Raw genomic sequence first — 24,843 nt, 5'->3', positions numbered from 1 at the left:
ACTGCAAAGCTCTCACACTATCTGAGGCCATGGAGGTCTGTCACTTCGAAACTCTCATACCTTCTGAGGCCTTGGAATTCTGTCACTGCAAAGCTCCCACACCCTCTGAGGCCATGGAGGTCTGTCACTGCAAACCTCTCACACCCTCTGAGGCCATGGAGGTTTGTCACTGCAAACCTCTCACACCTTTGGAGCCCAGGCCATGGAGGTCTGTCACTGCAAACCTCTCACACCTTTTGAGGCCATGGAGGTCTGTCACTGCAAAGCTCTCACACCTTCTGATGCCATGGAGGTCTGTCACTGCAAACCTCTCACACCTTTTGATCCCAGGACATGGGGTTCTGTCACTGCAAACCACTCACACCTTCTGAGCCCAGGCCATGGAGGTCTGTCACTGCAAACCTCTCACACCTTCTGAGGCCATGGAGGTCTTTCACTGCAACGGTCTCACACCTTCTGAGGCCATGGAGGTCTGTCACTGCAAACCTCTCACACCTTCTGAGGCCATGGAGGTCTGTCACTGCAAACCTCTCACAACTTCTGAGCCTAGACCATGGCGGTCAGTCACTGCAAACCTCTCACACCTTCTGAGGCCATGGAGGTCTGTCACTGCAAAACTCTTACACCTGAGGCCATGGAGGCCTGCCACTGCAAAGCTCTTACACCTTCTGATGCCGTAGAGGTCTGTCACTGCAAAGTTCTCACACCTTCTCAGGCCATGAAGGTCAGTCACTGCAACCCTCTCACACCTTCGGAGGCCATGGAGGTCTGTCACTGAAAACCTCTTACACCTTCGGAGGCCATGGAGGTCTGTCACTGAAAACCTCTTACACCTTTGGACGCCATGGACGTCTGTCACTGCAAAGCTCTTACACCTTCTGAGACTAGGCCATGGAGGTCTGTCACTGCAATCCTCTCACACCTTTTGAGGCCATGGAGGCCTGTCACTGCAATCCTCTCACACCTTCTGAGGCCATGGAGGTCTGTCTCTGAAAACCTCTTACACCTTCGGAGGCCATGGAGGTCTGTCACTGAAAACCTCTTACACCTTTGGACGCCATAGATGTCTGTCACTGCAAAGCTCTTACACCTTCTGAGACTAGGCCATGGAGGTCTGTCACTGCAATCCTCTCACACCTTTTGAGGCCATGGAGGCCTGTCACTGCAATCCTCTCACACCTTCTGAGGCCATGGAGGTCTGTCTCTGTAAAGCTCTCACACCTTCGGAGGCCATGGAGGTCTGACACTGAAAACCTCTTACACCTTCGGAGGCCATGGAGGTCTGTCACTGAAAACCTCTTACACCTTTGGACGCCATGGAGGTCTGTCACTGCAAAACTCTTACACCTTCTGAGACTAGGCCATGGAGGTCTGTCACTGCAATCCTCTCACACCTTTTGAGGCCATGGAGATCTGTCACTGCAATCCTCTCACACCTTCTGAGGCCATGGAGGTCTGTCTCTGCAAAGCTCTCACACCTTCTGAGGCCATGGAGGTCTGTCACTGCAAAGCTCTCATACCTTCTGAGGCCATAGAGGTCTGCCACTGCAAAGCTCTCTCACCTTCTGAGGTCACGGAGGGCTGTAACTGCAAAGCTCTCACACCTTCTGAGGCCATGAAGGTCAGTCACTGCAAACCTGTCACACCTTCTGAGCCTAGTCCATGGAGGTCAGTCACTGCAAACCTCTCACACCTTCTGAGGCCATGGAGGTCTGTCCCTGCAAAGCTCTCACATCTCCTGAGGCCATTGAGGTCTGCCACTGCAAAGCTCTTACCTCTTCTGAGGCCAAAGAGATCTGTCACTGCAAAGCCTCTCACACTCTCTGAGGCCATGGAGGTCCGTCTCTGCAAAGCGCTCACACTTTCTGAGGCCATGGAGGTCTGTCCGTGCAAATCTCTTACTGCTCTTACTGATTACTGAGCCTAGGTCATGGGGGTCTAATACTGCAAAGCTCTCACACCTTCTGAGGCCATGGAGGTCTGTCACTGCAAAGCTCTCACACTGTTGAGGCCTTGGATGTCTGTCACTGCAAAGCTCTCACACTGTCTGAGGTCATGGAGATCTTTCCCTGCAAAGCTCTCTCACCTTCTGAGGCCACGGAGGACTGTAACTGCAAACCTCTCACACCTTCGAGGGCCATGGAGGTCTGTCACTGCAAAGCTTCCACACTGTCTGAGGCTATGGAGGTCTGTCACTGCAAAGCTCTCACACTGTCTGAGGCCATGGAGGTCTGTCACTGCAAAGCTCTCACACTGTCTGAGGCCATGGAGGTCTGTCACTGCAAAGCTTTCACACCTTCTGAGACCATGGAGGTCTGACACTGCAAAGCTCTCATTCGTTCCGAGGCCATGGAGGTCTGTCACTGCAAAGCTCTTACTGATTCTGAGTCTAGACCATGGAGTTCTGTTACTGCAAACCTCTCACACCTTCTGAGGCGATGGAGGTCTGTCTCTGCAAAGCTCTCACACCTTCTGAGGGCATGGAGGTCTGTGACTGCAAAGCTGTCCCACTGTCTGAGGCCATGGAGGTCTGTCACTGCAAACCTCTCGCACATTCTATGGCCATGGAGGTCTGTCACTGCAAAGCTCTCACACCTTCTGAGACCATGGAGGTCTATCACTGCAAAGCTCTCACACCTTCTGAGGCCATGGAGGTCTGTCACTGCAAAGCTCTCACACCTTCTGAGGCCTTGGAGGTCTGTCTCTGCAAAGCTCTCACACCTTCTGAGGGCATGGAAGTCTGTGACTGCAAAGCTGTCATACCTTCTGAGGCCATAGAGGTCTGTCACTGCAAAGCTCTCCCACTGTCTGAGGCCATGGAGGTCTGTCACTGCAACCCTCTCACACCTTCAGAGGCCATGAAGGTCTGTCACTGAAAACCTCTTACACCTTCAAACGCCATGGAGGTCTGTCACTGCAAATCTCCTACACCTTCTGAGACTAGGCCATGGAGGTCTGTCACTGCATACCTCTCACACCTTTGAGGCCATGGAGGTCTGTCACTGCAAACCTCTCACACCTTCTGAGGCCATGGAAGTCTGTCACTGCAAACCTCTCACACCTTCGGAGGCCATGGAGGTCTGTCACTGCAAACCGTTCACACCTTCTGAGCCTAGACCATGGAGGTCAGTCACTGCAAAGCTCTTACACCTTCTGAGGCCATCAAGATCTGTCACTGCAAAGCTCCCACACTGTCTGAGGCCATGGAGGTCTGTCACTGCATGACTCTCACAAATTCTGAGGCCATGGAGGTCGGCCACTGCAAAGGTCTCACACCTTCTGAGGCAATGGAGGTCTGTCACTGCAAAGCTCTCGCTCCATCTGAGGCCATGGAGGTCTGTTATCGGAAAGCTCTCATACCTTCTGGGGCCATAGAGGTCTGTCAGTGCAAAGCTCTCATACCTTCCGAGGCCATAGAGGTCTGTCGGTGTAAAGCTATTACAGCTTCTGAGCCTAGGCCATGAAGGTCAGTGACTGCAAACCTCTCACACCTTCTGAGGCCATGGAGGTCTGTCACTGCAAAGCTCTCACACATTCTGAGGCCATGAAGGTCAGTCACTGCAAACCTCTCACACCTTCTGAGGCTATGGAGGTCTGTCACTGCAAAGCTCTCACACCTTCTGAGGCCATGGAGGTCTGTCTCTGCAAAGCTCTCACACGTTCTGAGGCCATGGAGGTCTGTCACTGCAAACCTCTCACACCTTCTGATGCCATAGAGGTCTGTCACTGCAAAGCTCTCACACCTTCTGAGGCCATGGAGGTCTGTCACTGCAAACCTCTCACACCTTCTGAGGCTATGGAGGTCTGTCACTGCAAAGCTCTCACACCTTCTGAGGCCATGGAGGTCTGTCTCTGCAAAGCTCTCACACGTTCTGAGGCCATGGAGGTCTATCACTGCAAAGCTCTCACACCTGATGCCATAGAGGTCTGTCACTGCAAAGCTCTCACACCTTCTGAGGCCATGAAGGTCAGTGACTGCAAACCTCTCACACCTTCTGAGCCTAGTCCATGGAAGTCAGTCACTGCAAACCTCTCACACCTTCTGAGGCCATGGAGGTCTGTCCCTGCAAAGCTCTCTCATCTCCTGAGGCCATCGAGGTCTGCCACTGCAAAGCTCTCACACCCTCTGAGGCCATGGAGGTCCGTCTCTGCAAAGCGCTCACACCTTCTTAAGCCATGGAGGTCTTTCACTGCAAAGCTCTCACACTGTCTGAGGCCATGGAGGTCCGTCTCTGCAAAGCGCTCACACCTTCTGAGGCCATGGAGGTCTGTCACTGCAACACTCTCACACCTTCTGAGGCCATGGTCATCTGTCACTGCAAAGCTCTCACCCCGTCTGAGGCCATGGAGGTCAGTCACTGCAAAGTTGTCACACATCGAGGTACCCACAGGATCCCTCCCTGTATAACTCTTGCATTCCCTTGTGGACCATTTTTTTGCAGTTTTGTACAGATCGAACAGGGACCCGAAACTATTGGAGCGCCGTACACGAGCACCAGCTACAACACACAAGGTCATATTCTGTTTTTAGGCACGGGGAGATAAAGAGATTTGCCCAAAATCAAAGGCTGTTGAGTCGATGCCGAGACTTGCACCTGGTTCCACAGTTGCCAAGCAGCTCTGGCCCTTGCACCACATCCTCTGCCATTGACCGCTGTGGTCACACGCACTGCTGTCCGAAAGAAGCCTGCCACCGAGAGCGGCAGTGCTCTCTCTCCCTCCGCGGATCAGTCACTGGAGTGACGTCACGCCTCCCGTCCCCTGGGAACCCTCACTAAAGAAGTGCACGGTTAATTAAAAGCAACCAAAGCCATTTCTACAAAGAATGACATCGCAGAGCAGCCGCGAGGTATTTATTAGCACAGGTGAGTGTGTGTCTGTGTGTGTGTGTGAGAGTGGGACAGATAGACTGTGTATGCGCGAGGCAGAGATGGCGTGTGTGTTTGAGAGAACCAGAGAGGCAGACTGATTCGGTTGTGTGCAAGAGAGACCGTGTGAAAGACAGATGGTGTGCGTGTGGCTATGTCTGTGAGCCAGTGCGTGTGTTAGATAGACAATGATACTGTTTGTGTGTGTATATGCATCTGTGAGAGGGGGACTATTTGTGAGTGTGTGAGAAGGAGAGAGAAAGAGGCTGTATGTGTGAGAGAAAGTGTATGGGTATGTGCATGGATGTCTTTGAGAGAGACTGGCTGTGTAGGGAAAAGGCTGAGTGTTTGCACATCCGGTTGTCAGTGTGTGAGAGAGGCAGAGACTGTGAGAGAGGGGAATTGTGTATTTGTGTGGTTGCTAAAGACTTTTTGCATTCCTGTAGTTGAGAGACAGACTATCTCTGTGTGTGCTGTCTGTGTGTGAGAGAGACCCTGGGAAGCAAAAGTTGTGAGTGTGACAGACAATATTTGTGGGAAAGACAGACTGTGCATACGTGTGTTGTGTGAGAGAAATGTTATGTGTGGCAGTGGCTATGAGAGAGATTATGTGCATGACTGTGTGTGTTTGAGGGACAGAGACTGAGTGTAAGCATGCGTGTGAGAGAGGGAGAAAATGTGTGTGCGAGTGTAACAGAAAGAGGGAGACTGGATGAGAGAGAATGAGTGGGCATGCCTGCCTGTGTGAAGAGACAGACTGTGTGCATGTCCGTTTCTTGTGGGGAAAGAGAGTGGCAGATTGCGTGAGTGTGAGAGAAACTAGGTGAGTAAAAGACGGAAATAGACTGTGCGTGACAGTGCATGTGAGCATTTTAGGGAGCGGAACAGAGAGACAAAGATTGTCAGTGTGACTGTGTGTGTATCGTTCTTGGAATGTCAGTATGCTATGTGAGTTTTATTTATTTATTAGGTGTGTCGTGTGGTTTTCTATAACTGAGTGCCACAAACGGTGTGTGTGCATTTCTTTCTGGAAGCGTGTGCAATGTAAATGTACGTTTCTGTGCGTGTGTGCAAGTTTGCATGTGCATTTGTGTGAGAGCTCTGTGAGTGAGCTTGTCCCCTGTTTAAGTCTGGGCGTGGGGTTAAGAGTGGTGTTCCGTTTGTTTCAACGTACCCCGCAATGCTGTTTTTTGCTGCATTGGTGATGTCAGCCAGGTTGTGCTGTGAGGGTTAATTTAATTGTGTCAATATTTGATTCACAGGTGAACTTTTCCTCATGTGTGTAGTATGGGAGCGTGTTTTTTGTCTGGGCGAATTTGTGCTCGTTTTTGTATCTGTGTGTGAGTGTGTGTGTTGTGTGTGCGATTGTGTTCTTTATGTGTCAGCTGAGCCAGAGACATTTTAAGGCATGGACAAAGTGGACAATTCCCCATGTCCCCCACTTTCCATGGAGCACCTATGAAAGTGAACTGTTTCTTTATTTTACTTTTATCTCTATCTCACCCTTTAACATATGATTCAATTTTGCCAGCATGGGGCTTGAAGTAGCAGAATGGGTAATAAAATGTCAAAGTTGCTCCAAACAGTGACCCCTAAAATAGATTTTCCCAGGGCCCCCGAAGTCCTAAAGACAACACTGAACTGAACACAGCTGTGTTTGGTGTCTGATTACTGAAAGGCAGAGGCCCGTGAGTCATTGTAGAGTGCATGGATGTCCTTGTTGGTGTTGGAGTGTGCAGTTAAGATGGTCAATGTGATCTTCAAAATCGTACCAGACTATGCTCAGTTGGGTTGCATTGCGTGATGTGTGACCCACCGTGTTTTGCTTGCATGTGTCAGCATGCTTCGTGAGCGTGTTTTTCTATGTCTGTGTAATAACCCGCACACTTGTGCTTGTTTGTGTGTTTTTTGTGAGTTTAGGTGTGCATTGTGTGTGCGTTCCTGTGCGTTTGTGTGTATGTGTGTTGGTGGAGAAGTGTGTGTTTCTTTGAATGTGACATTGTGCAATGTGAGAGTGTTTTAGTAAGTGCCTTAGGGGTGTACTTTGCTCTGTGTGTGTTAAGAAATTGACTTCAGTGCGCCGGTGTGAGTTTACTTTATCACATGAATGTCCTGATGTGAATGTCAGTTGTGTAACAGTGTACTGTGCCTGACTGTGTCTTGTGTACTTTCTCACATGGGTTTCATGATGTGAACGTCTTGTGTGTATTAGTGTACTGTGCCTGACTGTGTCTTTTGAGAGTGTCATGATGTGTCTTCTGTGTAGCCCTACATTGTCTAAGACTGCAATGCACTTCATTATATCTCTGTGTGCTAGTGTGCATGCTAGGGTGTGCGCTGATTATGTGTGTCAGTGTGTGGGACCTATGTGTCACTGTGTACACTGTTGTTGATTGTCAGGGCCTAATGTGCGGGTTTGCCATGTTATGAGTTAGCCTGTGGCGTGTTTGCTTCCCTTTGGGTCTGTGTATCATTAGTCCTCACTAGATGTGACAGTGTGCAACTGTCTTTTTAATGTGTGCAGTTGTGCACCATAATTTGCACTGCGTGCAAATGATGCAGAATGCGACGTGGGGCCTGAGTCTCTCATATCTCACAGATATTCATGGGCCTTGGGCTGAGGGAAACGCCTGATGGGTGGGGGCCTCCAGCACCGCAGAGGCTGCAGGTACCTGTGTTACACCCCTGTTGTTTGCAAGTGTGCCCTGATTTCCATCCCTGTTTCACATTGCTGTGCAGTTTGATATTCCTCTGTGTGTGTTTGTCATAGTGCGCATTGTTGTTGTGTGTTAGAATAATTGTTCCGCTGGCTGCAGATGCGCTTCTGTGTGCATGTCATGGTGTGCACTGCTCTTGCGTACCGTGCGTGTGCGTGCGCTAATATATGTCAGTGTGTGGCTTGTGAGCATCTTTTATTCTGTGTCTTATGTTTACGTTGCTGTGATGTGTGAGTTTATTAGCACTCTCATTTCTATTTTCTGCGTCATGGACACTACTTTGTGTGTGCACTGTGTGTGGTCGACGTGAGCATCATTGCTGCTGGACTGTTGTGTGTTTGCGCGCTATAGGATTTCCTATGTCATTCCGCACCTTGCAGTTAGTACTTGTGAGGAGCGTCAGTTTACACACCTCTCTGTTTGTGCGTGTGCACAGCATGAAATGTATTACTGTTCTGTATGGGTGTGAGGTATGTATGTGTTCTTTCCTCTGAGCATGCCATGTTATGCATCCTTGGTGTGTACCAGTGCGGGGCATGCCAGCGTGCTTTCACCTGAATATGCTTGTCATGTTGAGCTTTACTGCCTGAGTGCTGTATGATTTGGAACCCCTGTCAGTGTCATTTTGTGCACTATTGTTGTTTGTGTGTTCACTTCTTTGTGTCGTGATGCACAACAATATTGTACAGCCTCCTTCAATCGGCTAAGTAGCATCCCGCCCAAATCTCTGTCACAGCTGCAAGATAAGTTAGCAGCAGGGCCGGACTGTCCGTAGCAGGCACCGGGCATTTCCCTGGGAGGCTGGAAGGGTGAGGGTCGGTTTTGGAACGGTTGGGGGCGGTTTTGTTACTGGAGGCTGGTTTTGCAGCGATACTGCAATATCGCCCCCCGTTAACAAAAGCAGCAGTGCTGGGGGCTGCTTTAGTTAAGCAGCGGTGCTTCACACTCCCACCCTGGCCCACCCCTTAACACCCCTCCACCCCTTATAAAATTACCAGGGCTGAGTTGTGTTCTCAGTCCGGCCCTGGTTAGCAGCCAAACGCCACGCATGGGCTGTCATCCCCTCATATCAGTACTTAAAGCCCCAAGCATAATTAACAGCCCATTTTTCACTCAAATTAAAACACCAGTTTATGTGGCTTCCTTTTGGACAGTTCGAAATAAGGATCTCATTCCCTCCTGGAAGAGACAATTTTAAGCTGTCGCCTATGCGTGTACAAGCAAGAGTCAGTGACTCACATATGTGCATGCCCAGCGCTCTTAGAACAAAGAAGCAAGCTACTCAACCAGCATTCTCACAACAGCAAGGGTGCTCCTGTAGGCAAGCGTCAACTGTTGGCTCAGCGGAGAGTCCACCACCCTGGTGTGTCAGGGGACTAAATACCTGCGCCTGGCGCAAAAAGTGCCCAGCAACCAGCTGCACCCAGGGCCATAAGAAAACGCCACCTCACCGGTCAAATGCCACAGAGTGACTGAGATTCAGAATCTAATAGTAATGGCCACGAGGCAGACTTGCACATGGCTGGGGTGGCGACGTGAGCTAAAGAACGATGATGGATTCAACCCAGATCTGTGAGTGGGGGTGAGTGTCTGAAAAATGTCAGAGCCCCACCCATCATCTCCTTGTGTTTGCTTTGTTCACCGAGACAGACTCGACATGACGGGCATAGCCAGCATCATTTGCACTTGCATAAGCACTTTCTACACATTCATAAATTTATAATGTCATTAGAAATCTTATCATGAGGGTTTTAAAGCCCAAATGGCACCAGATATAAGCCCTAGGCAGTTCCAAAATTGGGATATTCCAATCGACATGCACAGGGCATTTGCAGTTTTTTTTGGTCTTTAGATAATGATACAGTCGTTGGTTCTAAGCGTCAGGAAAGTTCATTTAAATCGCACCATTACTTTTAAAACGCATGTCTTATTGTTGGTTTTTATATATTGTAATAATTTTAATGATTCATCAATAAAGTATTTACTGTTGCATTGTTCACGTTTCTGTGGGTGCCATGTTACGCGTCGCTAATGCAGGTCGGTGTGCGTTACGTCAGTAGTCTTTCCTGTACTTTTTCCCATACTGCACACAGTGCTGTGTAACGTCGGTGTGTGTGCAAAGCACGAGTGCGCACCAGTGGCGTAAACAAATTCGAGGGGGTGGGGGGGGGGGGGGGCGCCCCCGACCCAGTCAGGCATGACTGTCCACTGTGCCGGAGGTGGCCCCCTAGATCTCTCCCCCCCCTTCCCGCACCGCGGGGGCTATTGTTAAGCCACTGGCGCGCGCCCTCAGTTCTGTGTCCTGCTGCTCACCGCTAGCGTGTGCCTTAGCGTGTTCTGTATACTCCGTGCAGCCCCAGTGCTTTGGGGCACTCAGACAGGTGGGAACAGAGGCCTTCCGGCTCAGGTTAGAGAAGCGGGCTGAGGAGGAGCCCGGGTGGGAGGAGCTTCTAAACGGAGATGGGGGCAGACATCCTTTGGAATTCTCAGGAGTGCTGCGCCATTAAAAATAGATTTCAAACACCTGATGCCAGCAGACAGCAGGCACCCACCTGATGAAGCCTTGTCTTTTGGGTGGTGGGGGCCGCGGCCTGCCCTCTGGCCCACTAGGAATTCCGGGACATGTCCTTAACGCCCTCATATTACATTGTGTACCCATCCACTTGCCAGAAGTGTCCCCCCACCCCCGCGCATCGTCCGCCCCTCTTTCCTCACCTGCAAAGAAGCAACAGATACCACCACATCGAGACACATCACCCCACATATGAACGATCGCTTCTTGTTAATTAACGACCCCCCTCACCGTGACAGACACGCCGCATCCCTTTCCGCTCACGAAACAGCACCTGACCCCATCATTTACACAATCTAGGCGCGGGCAGCAGCCTCGTCGCCACATGTTGTGGACGAGTCGCCTCGCTTACCTGGGGTCGCAGCCGCAGTACCTGGAGCCTGTCGCGTTAAGGGAGCGACCATGGTGGGCACCTGCAGTCTCTGCCGCCCTTGGCTCGCATCCCCAGGCTGGAGGCGGACAGCAGCGGTCGGGGAGCGTGGGTCTGGGGGCGTCCAGCTCAAGAACCGCCAAGGCAGGCGACGAATCTTCGGCTGCGTGTGTCAAAGGGCCCGGCCAAGGCGGCTGGCCATCCTCTCAGCCAGACCTGGAGTCGGTGGCCGCAGGGTGGGCACGGGGGCACAAACTAGAACCAGTCACAATGGGGCTCTGGAATTCCAAGCCTTCAAGAAGGCATGAGTCCCTGGCCAGAGCGCGAGCGGTGCTTGCTGTGCATGGTGGACGTCCATATAGCCTTGGCGGGGGGCCTGCCTCTCCCCGGCGGTGATCAGTCTGAGCGAACGGGAGGTTGGCAAACGTATATGTCTATATCTATATCAAACGGCTCGATGAAGGCGGCAGTCCATCCTCACAGCCAGCGCTACAGCCTGTTCCCGTAGCGACAGCTCCAGCACAATCGTGAAATAAAAACAGAAAAAAATCAACCCACAGTTTTTTGTACTCGTTGACATGAAAAATTCCGGGTGGTGGAGAAAGAGAAGTCCGCTTTATGTCTCTTTTTTCCCGTGGTTATTTCGTTGTACTTGTTCTCGTTTTATTTCTCCCCTTGGGTTGCGGGGGTCCCCCCACCTGGTCTAGCTCCCTTTCTATGCAAGCTCCCTCATGGCCAGGCGGCGCTCTCCGGAGGAGGGCAGGATGCCCACGTTGCGGTCCGCGGCATGGCTCCGTGGTGGCCCCCCTCGCGTCCCCTCCTGACGCGGCGACCAGCGTGAAATATGAAAAAAAGCATAGAGAAGACACAGGAAATCAATATTTGATCATTTTTTGGAGGGGGGGGGGGCATGCGCGCTCTTTGAGATTCAAGCACGGATAAAGCAAGTGTGGGGGGGGGGGGGGTATATGGAACGCAAACATGCACACGCGTGCACAGAAGGTTGTCGAAGAGGTGATGGGGGCATGCATTCCATTGGGAGGTGGGGGGGGGGGGGGGTTACAGGGCATCGCTTAACAATTTCCACCCCCAGCTCTTCCCCATTTCCCAGTATAGGCTTTGCAGACGGATCGGATTGACGGACGTTAAACGTGTGGGATTTAATGAGACCCCCTACCCCAACCACATAGAGACGCCAGTCCTCCCCCCCCCCCAAGTCTTCGACTGAAATCCCACAGGCATTTCAACTGGTCACACTATTAGCGGCATCTCATGTCCGCATCTGTCATTAAGCCATCACCTCCAAAATACAGTTTTCGGGTTGGAATTGGGGCAGGAGGGGTCTGGCATCGTCTGGCAGATGCCTAGTGCACGTTGGAGTTCGGGGGGGGGGGGGGCGTATATATATATATATATATGTATATATATAGACATGTATATATATGTATATATATATATGTATATATATATGTATGTATATATATATATATGTCGCGAATGGGAACTGAGATTAAGCCATGACTACAGATGAAATGGTATATGTTGATGTAGCAAATGCACAATAAATGCAATGGGGAGAGAGGATGAGGGTGAAGGGGGCTGCTGGGAATTGGGGTTGTACATACCACTGTCTGCCGTCCTAATTTCAATTTATTCCATCCAAGCGTCATATCGGCCGAGTGGTCGCCGGCCCACCCTTTCCCGCCAACGCGGATTCCTGGTCGGCTCCTGTCACCTGCCCCCAACCCCAAAATAGACGCCACCTTCCGTCCCTTCACGCGAGGGGCGGGGGGCAGCCGGGAGTCTTGCCGTGGTAAGGATTGAGGGGTTGGGGTGTAGAAAAAATGTTTACAAAAAAAAACAAAATTCCCTGGTCGCACCACTCGCAGCTTGATGTCGACGCTCCTTCAGGTGGCGGCCGGGAAGACGAGGAGAAGAAGCGCAGACGGCGGAGGAGAGAAAAATATTGAAAGGAAAATTGAGACGCAAAAGGATGTATTGGGCATAAAATAGAATTTTCAGATCGCGGGGCTTAAAAATGAAAAGGGTTTAAAAAAAAAATGCCCCTTGTTTTCTGCCGAGCGATTGCCGGTGCAGCGCTAACCGCTGCTGGTGGGCGGGATGGGCGTAAGGGTGGGAGGGGGAGTAGAGGGGAGGGCAAAGGGGAGGGGGCCTGATTCTTGCACAGCCTTTAGATGGAGGCTGGTACCACAGTTAAATGCTTAGTGACAGGGATGCTGGTATCCCGGTTACGGGCTTGGCGACGAGGATGTTGGTACCGAGATTACAATATTAGCGACAGGGATGCTGGCATCCTGGTTCCAGGTTTTAACGTCAAGGGCTGCTGGTATTCCAATTACAGGTTAAACAGCAGGGATGGTGGTGACTTGCATATAGGTTTAATGGCAATGATGCTGCCATCCGGGTTACATGCTTAGCAACGAGGAAGCTTTGAATTTGGGATGCTGTTACCTAGGTAGGAGCTTAAAGACGTTTGCTGCTGGTACTCCGGCTGCGTATACAGGCAGAAGGATGCTATTACCCGAGTTAGTTGCCTAGCGAGAGGAGCACCGGTAATGGTAATTATGTACTTTGTACTGAGAATGCAAACATCGGGGGCACTGGTTTGGCTACACGGAATCTGTCACCTCGGTTATGGATTTAGCGATTAGGATGCTGTTAACCAGGTTAAGATACAAAGAGGAGGCTACAGGTCCTTAGCAACAGGTGTGCAGTTAGACAGGAGCAGCTTAGTGGCCGTGATGCTGGGAGGGGGGAGAAAAATTAGCAACATGGATTACACACCTATCTTCGGGGAACTTAGTGATAATTATTCTGTTACGGTTTATGCCCTCGGAATAAATCCTGGTGTCGAGTAACCCCATAATTGCAGATATACATATACAGGTTATCTCCTTGGTGACAGGGAGGCTGACAGGTTATGAACCAAGTGACTGAGATACTGATACTGTTTGTGCTCTTAGTGACAGGGATGTGTCCACATGCCCTGTCCTAGTGACAGGGATGCTTCTACATGCTATGTCATTTAGTGGCAGGGATGCTTCTACATGTTATGAATGTCCTTTGTTGCTGGGATACAGACACAGAGTTGCCTCTACAGGTAACAACTTTATTGACTGAGATGCTCCCATGGATGTATGACAAAATGTCATCCACGATATATTGAGGTGCAAAAATACCATGTTCAAAACATCAACCACAAAAATATTGACTTTTTCATTCTTATAATATAAAGTACAAAAACATCATGTTCAAAAATACAGTGGATAAAGTATCAACGTAATATAGTGGTAATAAAAAAAAAATATATATATATATATATATTAACTGAAAAAACCATAGGTTTCAGGGATATTATAGTTTGCTGGACATTTCACTCTTACAAAACCATAGAAATTCGTCTGTTATAGTTAGTTCAGCTAACTTTAACTCGCGCACCCACAATGCACTGCTCATGACGTCACATATTACATCATTCATGACATGGTCAGTGAGAACACTGATTTTTTTTGTTTTTTTTAAACAGACTTTATTAGGTCACAAAACAAAATGCAGTCAATCCCCTTCCCCCGTACTCCGCCCTCCAGCCAAATCAGAACGTGGTGCAGTGACCAGTCCACCAAACTGATCACAACTGTACAACATTCACCCCAACAGCGTCTATGCTACGAGGTAGGTCATCCACAGGAGAAATCCACAATGAATGTGCAATAAAACCAATATGCCCCCCGCCCCATCCCCCAGCAACCCTCCCAACGTAACCCCCCCTACCCACCCACCCAAGCATGTCGCCAGTATCTATCATAATTACATGTGCATCAAAGCCTCACCTACCACTCGTCGGACCGGCCTCCCAGCTATCCCAGCAGAGAGTGCCTCAAGAGCATAGGGGGAAGCCTGTTACAGGGTGCTCACGGAACCGGGGCCCCATCATCCTCCACCGGATCTCCCCATCTCCCACAGCCGAGCGCTTGAACAACTCCAGGAGCGCCAACCATTCCCGGGCCCATTCGTGCGATCTTTCATTTTCACTACGTCTAGCCAGACACAATCTATAAGTCCCCTCACTTCCCGCCCATTTCTCCATTTCCCTAGTCCACCGCAAGAAATTAGGTCCCTGCCTCGCCTTCCAATGGGAAGTAATCTCTCGCTTGGCCAGGACCAGCCCCAAGTCAAGAAACCTACTGGTGACCTTAGTCTTTGCAGTATGCGGAAACCCATGTAGCAAACATACCCCCCGGGCCCACCTCCAAATCCCTCTCTGTCACCGTCAGGAGTAACGTCGCCACTTCTTGCCAAAATCCTGTCACCTGTGAACAGTCCCAGAACATGTGAAGAAAAGTCGCCCCAACATGGCCACATCGGGGGCAAGCATCCGGCCCCCCAAAGTACTCAGCTATTTTGCTAGGTGTAAGATATGCCCTATGGAAAACATAAAACTGAATGAGCTGGAAACGTGCATTTCGTGTACACTTCCAAGGGCGCTCCGTGATTTCTTCCCAGTTTTTGTCCGCAGTAGGCGCCCCCAGGTCCGCCTCCCACTTGACGCGCAGCGCAGCCGGATGTTGCCGCATATCCCCAGTAATCCGCCTGTAGAAACAAGTCACCGCCTTAAAGGTACCCACCGCCATCACTACATACTGACAGGCAAGAGAGGTGTCCGGCTCTACCATCCCCTTCCGCAAGTGCTTCCTGACGGCCGCAGTCAAGGCTGCATATAAGAGGAAGCCCCCCCGCGGGAGATCATGCCGCTCCCTAAAGTCATCAAAGGGGAGCAGATTACCATCCTCATATAGGTCGCCCAGTGTCATAACTCCCGCCTCCTCCCAGGCCAACAACCGGCTCCAGTCTCCCCCGTGGGGTAACGCCTCACACATTCATAGAGGGATCTCGGGCGCGTAGGGAATGACAACACGCGCCCTCCTAGCCAACCGCGCCCAACACTGCCGAACCACCCCCAAGTCCGGAGGCAGTGAGGCTTCTCTCACCGGCACCCGGAGCAACACACAAGATAATTGGGACCAGCTCGGATCCGACCCCCTTTGTTCTTCTGGGCGCCTGATGTGACCCGCCACCCACTTTGTGAACCACTGGAGCTGCGCAGCGTGGTAATAGGACTCCAGGTCCGGCAACGCAAGGCCTCCCTCACTCCTGGGTCGCTGTAGAGTAAGCAGCGCTACCCTCCGCCTCCCCGCACCCCAGATGAACCCTGTGACCAAAGTGTTCAACTGTGCAAAGAGCTTTCCCGGGATCCAGACTGGGAGAGTCCCAAAGTAATAAAGAAATCTGGGCAAAATGACCATTTTCACCAAGGCGACCCTGCCGGCCACCGACAATGGGAGAGTCCCCCAGAACTCAAAGCAGGTTTTCCCCCCTCGTACTGCTCGCCCCACGTTGCCCTCTAACAAATCAGCGGGACCGTGATAAATCCTGGTCCCCAAGTAAGGCAAACACCGGGATTCCCACGGAACATCCCCCTGGCGAATCATCCCGTCCGGTCCCGTGGGAAACAGACAAGACTTGGTCCAATTCACCCGGAGTCCCGCCACCCTCCCTAGAGTCTCCAGCAAAGCCCGCGCCCCCTGCAAGGCCTCCCCAGCATCCGGCAAGAAAAGAAGTAGGTCATCCGCATATAATGCTATGTGCTGCACTCGTCCCTCGACTAATAACCCTGGAAAATACCGACCCGATTTAGCGTGAGCGGCCATGGGCTCCATTGCCAGTGCAAATAACAAGGGGGACAGCGGGCACCCCTGCCTCATTCCCCGAGCGACCGCGCAGGCACCAGATATCAAGCTCCCCGTCCACACCCTAGCAGTGGAAGCACTATAAAGAAGCGCCGTCCACTGGACAAAACGTTCCCCCATCCCGAAAGCCCGCAAGACGTCAAAAAGATAAGGCCACTCCAGGCTATCAAAGGCTTTTTCAATGTCGACCGCAAATATGCAGGCATCCAGTGACTGTGTTTCTGTAAAGTTTAAATATCTTTTATATATATTCCAAGGTGTATTGAAGAATGAGTGGGTGTATATGTGTCATGATTTTCTGCGAGTAGTTCCTCTGTTCCAGGTTGTTGCCTAGTTCTGCAGCTTGTGTTTCGTAATCTGTGGTGTTGCTGCCATTTCTTCTGAGCCTCAGAAATTGTCCAAATCGAAGATTCTGTCTTAAGGCTTTTGTGTGATGACTGTCGTAAGTTAGTAAACTGTTTCGGTCTGTAGGTTTTTTGTACGTTTTGGTGAAAATTTTTCCATCTTGTAGGATGATTATTAGGTCCAGAAAGGGGATCTCTTCACTTCAGGCGGTCAGTGTAAATTTTAAGAAAGGATCCTGTTCATTAATCCTGGTGTGGACTTCCGTGCAGCGTTCTTTTGTGCCTGTCCATAGCATGAGTATGTCGTCTATATAACGTTTTCACTCTTTTGTTTCTAGTTTGAAGGCGTTGGAAGCTGGTAGGATGTGTTCTGCCTCAAAGTGGGCCATGTATAGGCATGCTAAGCTCGGCGCGAAAGTGCTGCCCATGCAGGTTCAGTGGATTTGTTGGTAATGTTGATCTTGGAACTTGAAGAAGTTATTCTTCAGGGTTAGTTCTGTGCATTCCAGGATGAAATTTACTAGTTGTGGTGGGGCCGAGTCGTGGTTCCTTAGACTTTCTTCAGCTACTCTCAGTGTAGCTTCTTGTGGAATGTTGGTATATAATGCTTCCACGTCGAGAGTCACTAGTAGGGTGATTTCCTCCGGTCCCCTTATATGCTCAATTAGGTTGATGGTTTCTTTTGTGTCTTTGAGGTAAGACGGTGTTGCTTGTACTAGTGGTTCGAGGATAGAGTTGATCCCAGATACTATTGGTCTTCCAGGTGGGGGCATGATGTTTTTGTGGATTTTTGGCAAGATGTAGAAGTATGGGGTCGTAGGTTTGGAGCTCTCTGGGAATTTTGCTTCATTCTTGCTAATCCATCCATTTGTTTGTGCTTCAATCACTGAGATGGTGATTCTTCTCGGGAGGGAATCTGTGGGATCTGTGTCTATTTTTTGATAGTATCTGTTGTCTGCCAGTTGTTTGTGGCATTCATTGTTGTAGTCGTCAGTGTTAAGAATGACGATGGGTCCGCCTTTGTCTGCAGGTTTTATTGTAAGGGTCTGATCACTGTTGAGGTCTTGAAGGGCTTTCCTCTCTCTTGTAGGTAGGTTGTTATAGACTTTTTTCGGTTGTAAGCCGTTTATCTCTCGTAGTACCGCCTTTTCATAAGTCAGTATCTCAGTGCTAGTCATTGCTGTGGTAGGCGTGAATTTTGATGGGTTACGTAGGCCTGTGTCTGTCGTGGTCGTGTCCATCTTGTTCGTTTCCTGCGCCTGGAAGAAAGATCTCAGAAGTAATTTCTGGGAAAAAAGCGTGTAATTCACCAGTGAGTCTGAACGGATCCTCTCTGGGAGTAGGGACAAAGCGTAGTCCTCTCTGTAGGACTGATTCCTCTGTTAGTGTTAGGGTCTTGTTAGACAGGTTAACCAGTAATTTTTCTTGGTTTGGTTCCTTGTCCTGCGTTGTTCCTCGTCCTCCGACCACTGTACATGTCTTTGCTAGTTTTTTCGCCTGCCTCTTCCTCTGCCCCTGCCTCTATTCCAAAAAGGAGGGCGTTGTTGGTAGAATGGGTGAGGTGGTGGTGGACCATGGTAGCCAGGATACCATGGTGGCGGTGCTACTGGGTAGCCTTGCATTGGGTAATTAAACATCGGTGGAGTTGGTAGGATTTCTGGACCGCCTTGATGGTTCTTCCAGCCTCCATTGCTGGAATTGCTACTTGATATCTTTGATCTGGCGGAGGTAGTTGATCCATCGTCAGATGAGGTGTCAGTGATGTTAGTCACATAATCCTCCTTTGTGTATGGATATATCTTCTCTCTCTCAAAGTTCTTGATATCTTTCTGTAGTTTCGTTATTTTCTTCTGTAGAAGGTATTCTTTATGGTCATTCATTTCTGAATTGATCTTGGCAAGTCGTGTTTTCCATGTAGATATGCTAATTGTTGTCTTCAATGCATTTTCTGCAATAGTTATCTTTATTATCAGGGCTTCTGATAGGCGTTTGGCGGTATTGATTATGAGTACACAGGGCCGGCTTTAGCGCTGGTGGCGCCCTGTGCAACAATGTTTGTTGACGCCCCCCCAATGACCACCTCCACCACAGATTATCTCACTATCCCCCTTTAACAGTGACCAAGTCTCCATAACCACTCTCTCTCAGATGCTTTGAATTAGCTATATAGCACCACTCATACCAGTGTAGGATGCCAGAGCACTTTACATCACACAGACATTACACAGAGACAATCAATCATACGTGTGTAAATCAGTGTATAGGAAATGTTACATAAGCCAAAGGACTAAACGTGTAGGAGTCACATGTCATCCATACTGGTAGGCAGTATAGTTTAAGAGTGCTTGGTGTGGAGAAGCACCAACTCAGAGTCGAAAAAGAAACAGCATAGTTGGGAGTTTTCTTTCTTAATATGAATCAATTTCTAGCCAAATTAAACCTTTTTACAACATTACTCAATGTTCTAATGTATACTTTGCAGTGTGTATGCAGTTCTATTATGAAAGTTAATAGCTCACTGTTCTATATTAGGACTTTAATTTACAAATTGCAAGTAACAAAAGGATGCCTCTTTCAAAAGTAGTAACCTGCTGATCTGTTTACATTATATGCACTCTGTAATCTACTTGCTACACATTCTTTGCAGCAGGCATATTAACCCTCTGCACTACCTTCACATAAGTCAAAAGCTCAACTATACAAAACTATGATCTTTCTCCAGGAAGAACATTAATCACAGGAGTTATCTTGACATTTTTGTGAGGCCTGCTAATTGCTGAGGAAAGGAACGCTGCAGCAGGTGCTTTAAAAACATAATAAGCTTACAAACCGGCGCCCCCAGGAAGCCAGCACCCGGTGCGTGGCACTGGTCGCACCGCCCTAGAGCCGGCCCTGTGAGTACAAGTTAGTCGCGTGTGCATCTCCAGGCTATTTGGCTCCAGTCTTTTCTGAAAATTATATCTTCTCGGAAGATTCGTGGTGCTAAAGTTACAATGAGGCCATTGGGTCCAATATTGGCCCGCAAATATTCTGTCATAATAGCTACATGCATTGCTATTTTTACTTGCTGTTTTTTAAGAGTGGCTATGTTGTTCCAGTCGCCTTGTGGGGTATTTGTAGACGCCGAGCCTTCTGTTTCTAACAAACTCGGTGTTCTTAAAATCTCTGACACTATGTCATCATCAAAACCTAGACCTATCTGTTCTGTCATGGTGAAGTTGGGTGTGGTAGAATAGAGGAAGAGAAAAGGATATAGAGGTTATGTCCCTCGACTGATCCGCCGCGCGAAACAATCCTATTTATAGAGAGGGGGGTCACTAGGAGCTGATTATTAGGTCCAGTGACCCTTGCTCCCGAAAAGTAACTAGTACACAAAGGGAGTCACTGTTCCTTGTAGAGGAAGAAAGAGGAAGAAACTTTTGTTGTGTGCTACTCTATCTGTGAGGGACAGTGTGTCCTCATCATTATGCCCTCACACACCCCGAAGGATGTCATGCTTCATCATTTGGGCTTTGCTGCTCGTCGGGCCGGCGCTGCAATGCCCTACGGGTCCCCCGAAGGGTCTCTTTATCGGAGATCTTTTGATGAGAAGCTGTTTGGGTGCGTGGGTGTAAGTGGCAGTGAAGTCTAAAGTAGTGTGTTAAAAAATTACTGGAGGGAGTGGGTACTATTTATTAGGGGGATCCCTCTGTCATTGTTAAAACAAAGGGTGTGGTGCTCTTCTAGGGGATATTATGTCCCTGTGTAGCTGGGTATATGTCCCTGATGGACACATATAACGGTCAACATGTTTCGCGCTGTATGTGGCCTCAGAAGGCGGTCCAAAGCGCTTCTTCAGGATCACAGGAAGTTCAATTTTAGTATCAGTGGCGGCCTGAACTAACTAGTGCCGCTAAATTTGTAGAAGGGAGTAGCGTTTCTGAAAAGAGAAAAAGTGTAGGACAAAAGTATAATAGCATTAGTATCTTATCATGGTTGGATATATTGTATGGGTCATCCATTGGAGGGCCTGGTGCGCATTACCCTTAGCGTGAGCATTATCGTTATAGGTTAGCGTAGGTGCATGTATAATAACAGTGACGTGAATAATTAAAACTGTTTTTCTAAGCATAGTGACAGACATACATAAATAGGTGTAAGATCAATGATTAGATTTTGCCAGTGTAGTTCTTTATCCATACGTTTACTCTGTCGTTCATACAGTACCCCTAGGTAAAGTATCCAGGTTGATGTGACTCTATGAAAAGGCTCATTCATAAGGTAAGTATATGAACCATAGCTGTCTAGGTAGATAATACCGCAAAGTGGGCCCCACCATTGATGGCAAACCTCGAGACACTGTTGTATTGATGTTTATAAAATACAGCATGTTTCTCACCCCTTAATATTAGAATAGGGACCTCATGAGATCAGTGAGGGCATTCAGGAACTGAATGAAAGGAGGCAAAGTAAATAGTGTTAAAAGGCTTCATTGTTCTCCGCTGTTGTAGTCAATAAAGTTTGTTGTTAATAAGCAAAAAGGAAACAAAACCGCATTGTTTTGGAACTAAAGGGCGGGTTATGCAGAGTCTGGGGTGATCCCCACATATTAGAGGGATTTACCCTGTATAGTTAGCGGAAGTTGATAGTGCACGGACTTGTGAAGCTTCGTTATGCTTTACTTTTGTATTGGTTTTGGAGGCTGGAGACCTGTGAATAACGACAAAGGGCTCTGCATGGAGGTGTGAGGCTTCGTAGTGCCCCGGTTATCAGGTCAAAGGAGTTCTAAGTGAATTAGTGAACTATACGTAAAACAAGACTTCCTTGCATGTTAGGAAGGTTTTACACAGAAAACGACAATACATATATTATTGAAGCTTCGTTTTTAAGAGACAATTGTTTTCTCAGGCTAAGTGCTTTAAAATCAGAGAGATGTTTCCTCGCGTTCTGAAAGGGTTTCCCCTTTCTGTTTTACTCACGGTTCTTCCATAGTAGCAGGGCTGATCCACCTGTGTGCCTCTCCCTGTCACCGCTGGTACTGGGAAGGTGGCCCCTACCCCTTATATAGCGGAGGTGTGTTATCAATCAGTGAGTTAATTGCACGTTATTGGGAGAGTGTGTGATGTGATGCGTGCGCGCCATCTTGTAGTGGGGTGTTCGAGTTAACTAGTGTTTGATACTTATTGTTATCAAGCTATTGTTAATGGCAGGTGTCCTTTAATTAAAATTTTATTATTTTTAAGTGGGATGGTTGGTGATTAAGGTGGTAAAGACTTACTCGTAGATCTTAGGCAGATAGATTTTTAGACCACGGGTGCCATCTTTGAGTGGTGTAGTTGGCAGGTCGATTGTTTGACCATGTGTAGGAGAGTAGGATCTGCACTTATGTTGCCCTCACTTTTTTTCTGATGTATACACTGGTTTCTGGCTATAGTCTGGCTGGGTCCCTGCTAACCAGGGCCCCAGTCTCTCTCTTCTCTCTAAACGACTTGGTGTGCATATTAGATGCACTAGTGATTGGATACTGTGGTACCTTATGAGCCCCTAGTATATGGTACCTTAGGTACCTAGGGCATAGGTACTTCACAGGCCTACCAGGGGCTGAAGCATGTATTATGCCACCCCTGGGAAGCAGACTCAATCTGACACCACAGGCCTGCTACTGCAGCCTGGGTGAGGTAGTGTTAGCACTCCTCACTGAGGTATAGGTTTCTATATCTCACCATACACACACATAAAACCTATCAGCCACCCCTATGGCAGGCCCTATCAATCCTGAGGACAGGGTGCTTGGTTTCCATGTGAGGGGGTGCCTCTGCCTGAGCAGGGCCCCTCTGCAACTCTCAGGGTCTATTCTCTGTGGCTGTTTGTGGATGTGGTTAGACCATATACTCTTAAGTGCATTATAATGCTAACTTTGGAATGGCTGCATCAAAACATGTCGTGTTTGGTGTCAAACAACTTGGAATCATACCCCCACATCAGTCCATGATGTGGGAGCATGATCCCACCTTTCTAGAGGGGACGACATGCACCCACTGTAGTAAAACGACAAATCTAAAAGAGCCCTGGCATCATAAAATGGATGCCACCAGCACAGACACTGGGCTGCCCTCCTGCTGCTGACTGAAACTCGCAGTGGAGGAGGCCCAACAATAGGCATCCTGTCACAGGGAGGTGTGACCACATTCCAGACAGGATTTAGTGTATTGGAGCTGAGTGGGTGCACTTCTAGAGTGCTTCGAAGTCCTGCACTGGGGAGCAGTAGGCTCCTCTGTGCATATGCCAGCTCAAACCGGTTCAGGGGCTACCTGTCCTTGCACTGGCGCGAAACTGGACAAAGGGAAGTGGGTGTAACCACCCCCTCCCCTGACCCTCCCAGAGGAGTGGTCCTAGAGCTAGTCCCTCCCCTATCTTCAGTATAAGACAGCAAACCTTGCCATTGCAAAGCAGATAACCCTGGACGACGCTCTACAAAGAAGAATCCTGGCCCTTCGACGATCCACTACCTTTGGAAGACAGAAGAATCTCCCTTGGAGTCAAGGAGTGACTCCCCTGCTTGGCAGGCACCAAAAACCTTAATCAACGGTCGCAAACTTTCCCGCTCCCGCTGGAGTTCGAAGTCCCTGCAGCCCCATAAGTGGATTTCCTGACTTCTTGACGGCCATTGTGAGTCCCCAGCAGAGCGAGGCGAGTGGACCCCACAAGTGACGAGCAACAGCGATACCCGGGTACCGTGCATTATTGTTGAGTGCAACCTCTTCACGACGTTCTACGAACTTGTGCATTGGACCATTTGTGGCCCAAGCCTCCAGCAGGTTTTGCAGCGAAAATCAGAGGCCTACCCCATCCCGAGGGACCGTGGGCTCCTGTGAAGCATTTCCTCAAGAGGTGTCTTTGCGATCCCTTGCCTGTTGGCTTGTGGGTCCCCTGAAGACTTTCTTATCAACTCAAAGGGCTCCTCTGGTTGCACCAGGTCTGCCCTCACTCACCCTTGCTGGGTGAGTCCCTCAGACCTTGCTGGTCTGCACCATCGACTTTCTTCACTCTACACGAGACTTGCTGTTGCCAAGGCTTGTTGGCTCCAATCTGGTTGCCGACACTGCAGTCAGCTGCAGACGTCATGGGACACTCCGAATTCAGCTGCTAGTCATTGTCGATCCTTCCTGGACCTCGTGAGCGAAGAGTCAAAACACACTTGATCACCTGAAATCACCCGACTTCCGTGGGCAACCAGCTTCCTGGCTCCCGGTCACTGGCAAGTGACTGTGAACACTGTCCCTTCAATTTTCAGGTCATCTGCATCTTGAATCCACCCTTGGATTCCACCGGACACTTCTTCAGTCGACGCAAGCAGCAAGTCTTCTTTGGTTTCCATAGAAAACTGCGACGCGACCCGACACCAAAGACACCTATGCACCAGGCTTCCCTGGGTGAGGTTACTCGTGCACTCCGGTGCCCTAGTGTGTGTTGGCCCTCAAATTACTTACCTTGTAAGTGGCTTGCTAGTAGACTTCCTCGAAGTACCCTAAAATCAAAACGCGACTTGCTCCATTATAAGCACACACTGTATGCGTCTCCCGTGGGTCTGTTACTTACCTGCTTTCACTGCAGTAGTGAACTCCCAGCGATTCTACAGGTCCTAGGCCTTGTCATTTTGCAAGTCGACTTTCCTAACCCTCTTTTTTAGTATATGGTCTGGTATGCCCCTAGGACCCTAGCCATATTTGTGCTTAACTTATTGTGAAACGTTGATATTTGTATGTGTTTTCTGGCTTCTAATCTCATAAAGGGAATAGTAGAGTGTGCCTAGAAATAAATACATATATATTTGATATATATACCGGTGGGGTGTCCTTTCATTTGGCAACTCAAGAGATTATAAGGTAAAACAAGGTGCTTTACATTCCCCTGAGACTAAGCCTGAAGGCTGCTCTCCACAGCTACCACTAGGATAGCTTTCTATAAAAGGTTGTCTTAAACCTATCTACCATAAGAGTCGAATTGGATTGGTGCAAGGTGGCCACTATAACTAGTGACCAGCATATGCCAGGCCAACTTCTTACATTGGTGGGCAGCGTGTGGGATTCCAGCTTGCCATTGTTTTACCAGAAAATCTCTATTTGAATTACTAACTGAAAACCACTAAAGGTACTCAAGGTACATATAAAAGTCAAGCTTAGTATCAATAAGTTCAACTGAACGTAGAGTTGTTTGTGAAGGGA

The 24,843-nt window shown here is 49.1% G+C and overlaps 1 protein-coding gene across 1 annotated transcript in view; it reads right to left on the bottom strand.

The window, feature by feature from the left end:
• Positions 1–12,618, bottom strand: part of GRIN2B (glutamate ionotropic receptor NMDA type subunit 2B) — a 572,709-nt gene extending 560,091 nt beyond the window's left edge. The window contains exons 1-2 of the mRNA XM_085601197.1: positions 12,153–12,618; positions 10,510–11,347 (exon numbers count right to left, since the gene is read on the bottom strand). The gene's annotated coding sequence lies outside the window, so the exon portion shown is untranslated. The remainder of the gene's footprint in view (positions 1–10,509; positions 11,348–12,152) is intronic.
• Between the last annotated feature and the right edge of the window lie 12,225 nt (positions 12,619–24,843).

This window comes from Triturus cristatus, chromosome 4_2 (genome assembly GCF_964204655.1).
Source record: "Triturus cristatus chromosome 4_2, aTriCri1.1, whole genome shotgun sequence".
Classification (NCBI taxonomy): domain Eukaryota; kingdom Metazoa; phylum Chordata; class Amphibia; order Caudata; family Salamandridae; genus Triturus; species Triturus cristatus.
Note: the sequence above shows the minus strand (reverse complement) of the source record. Positions and strands in the feature narration are given on the sequence as shown.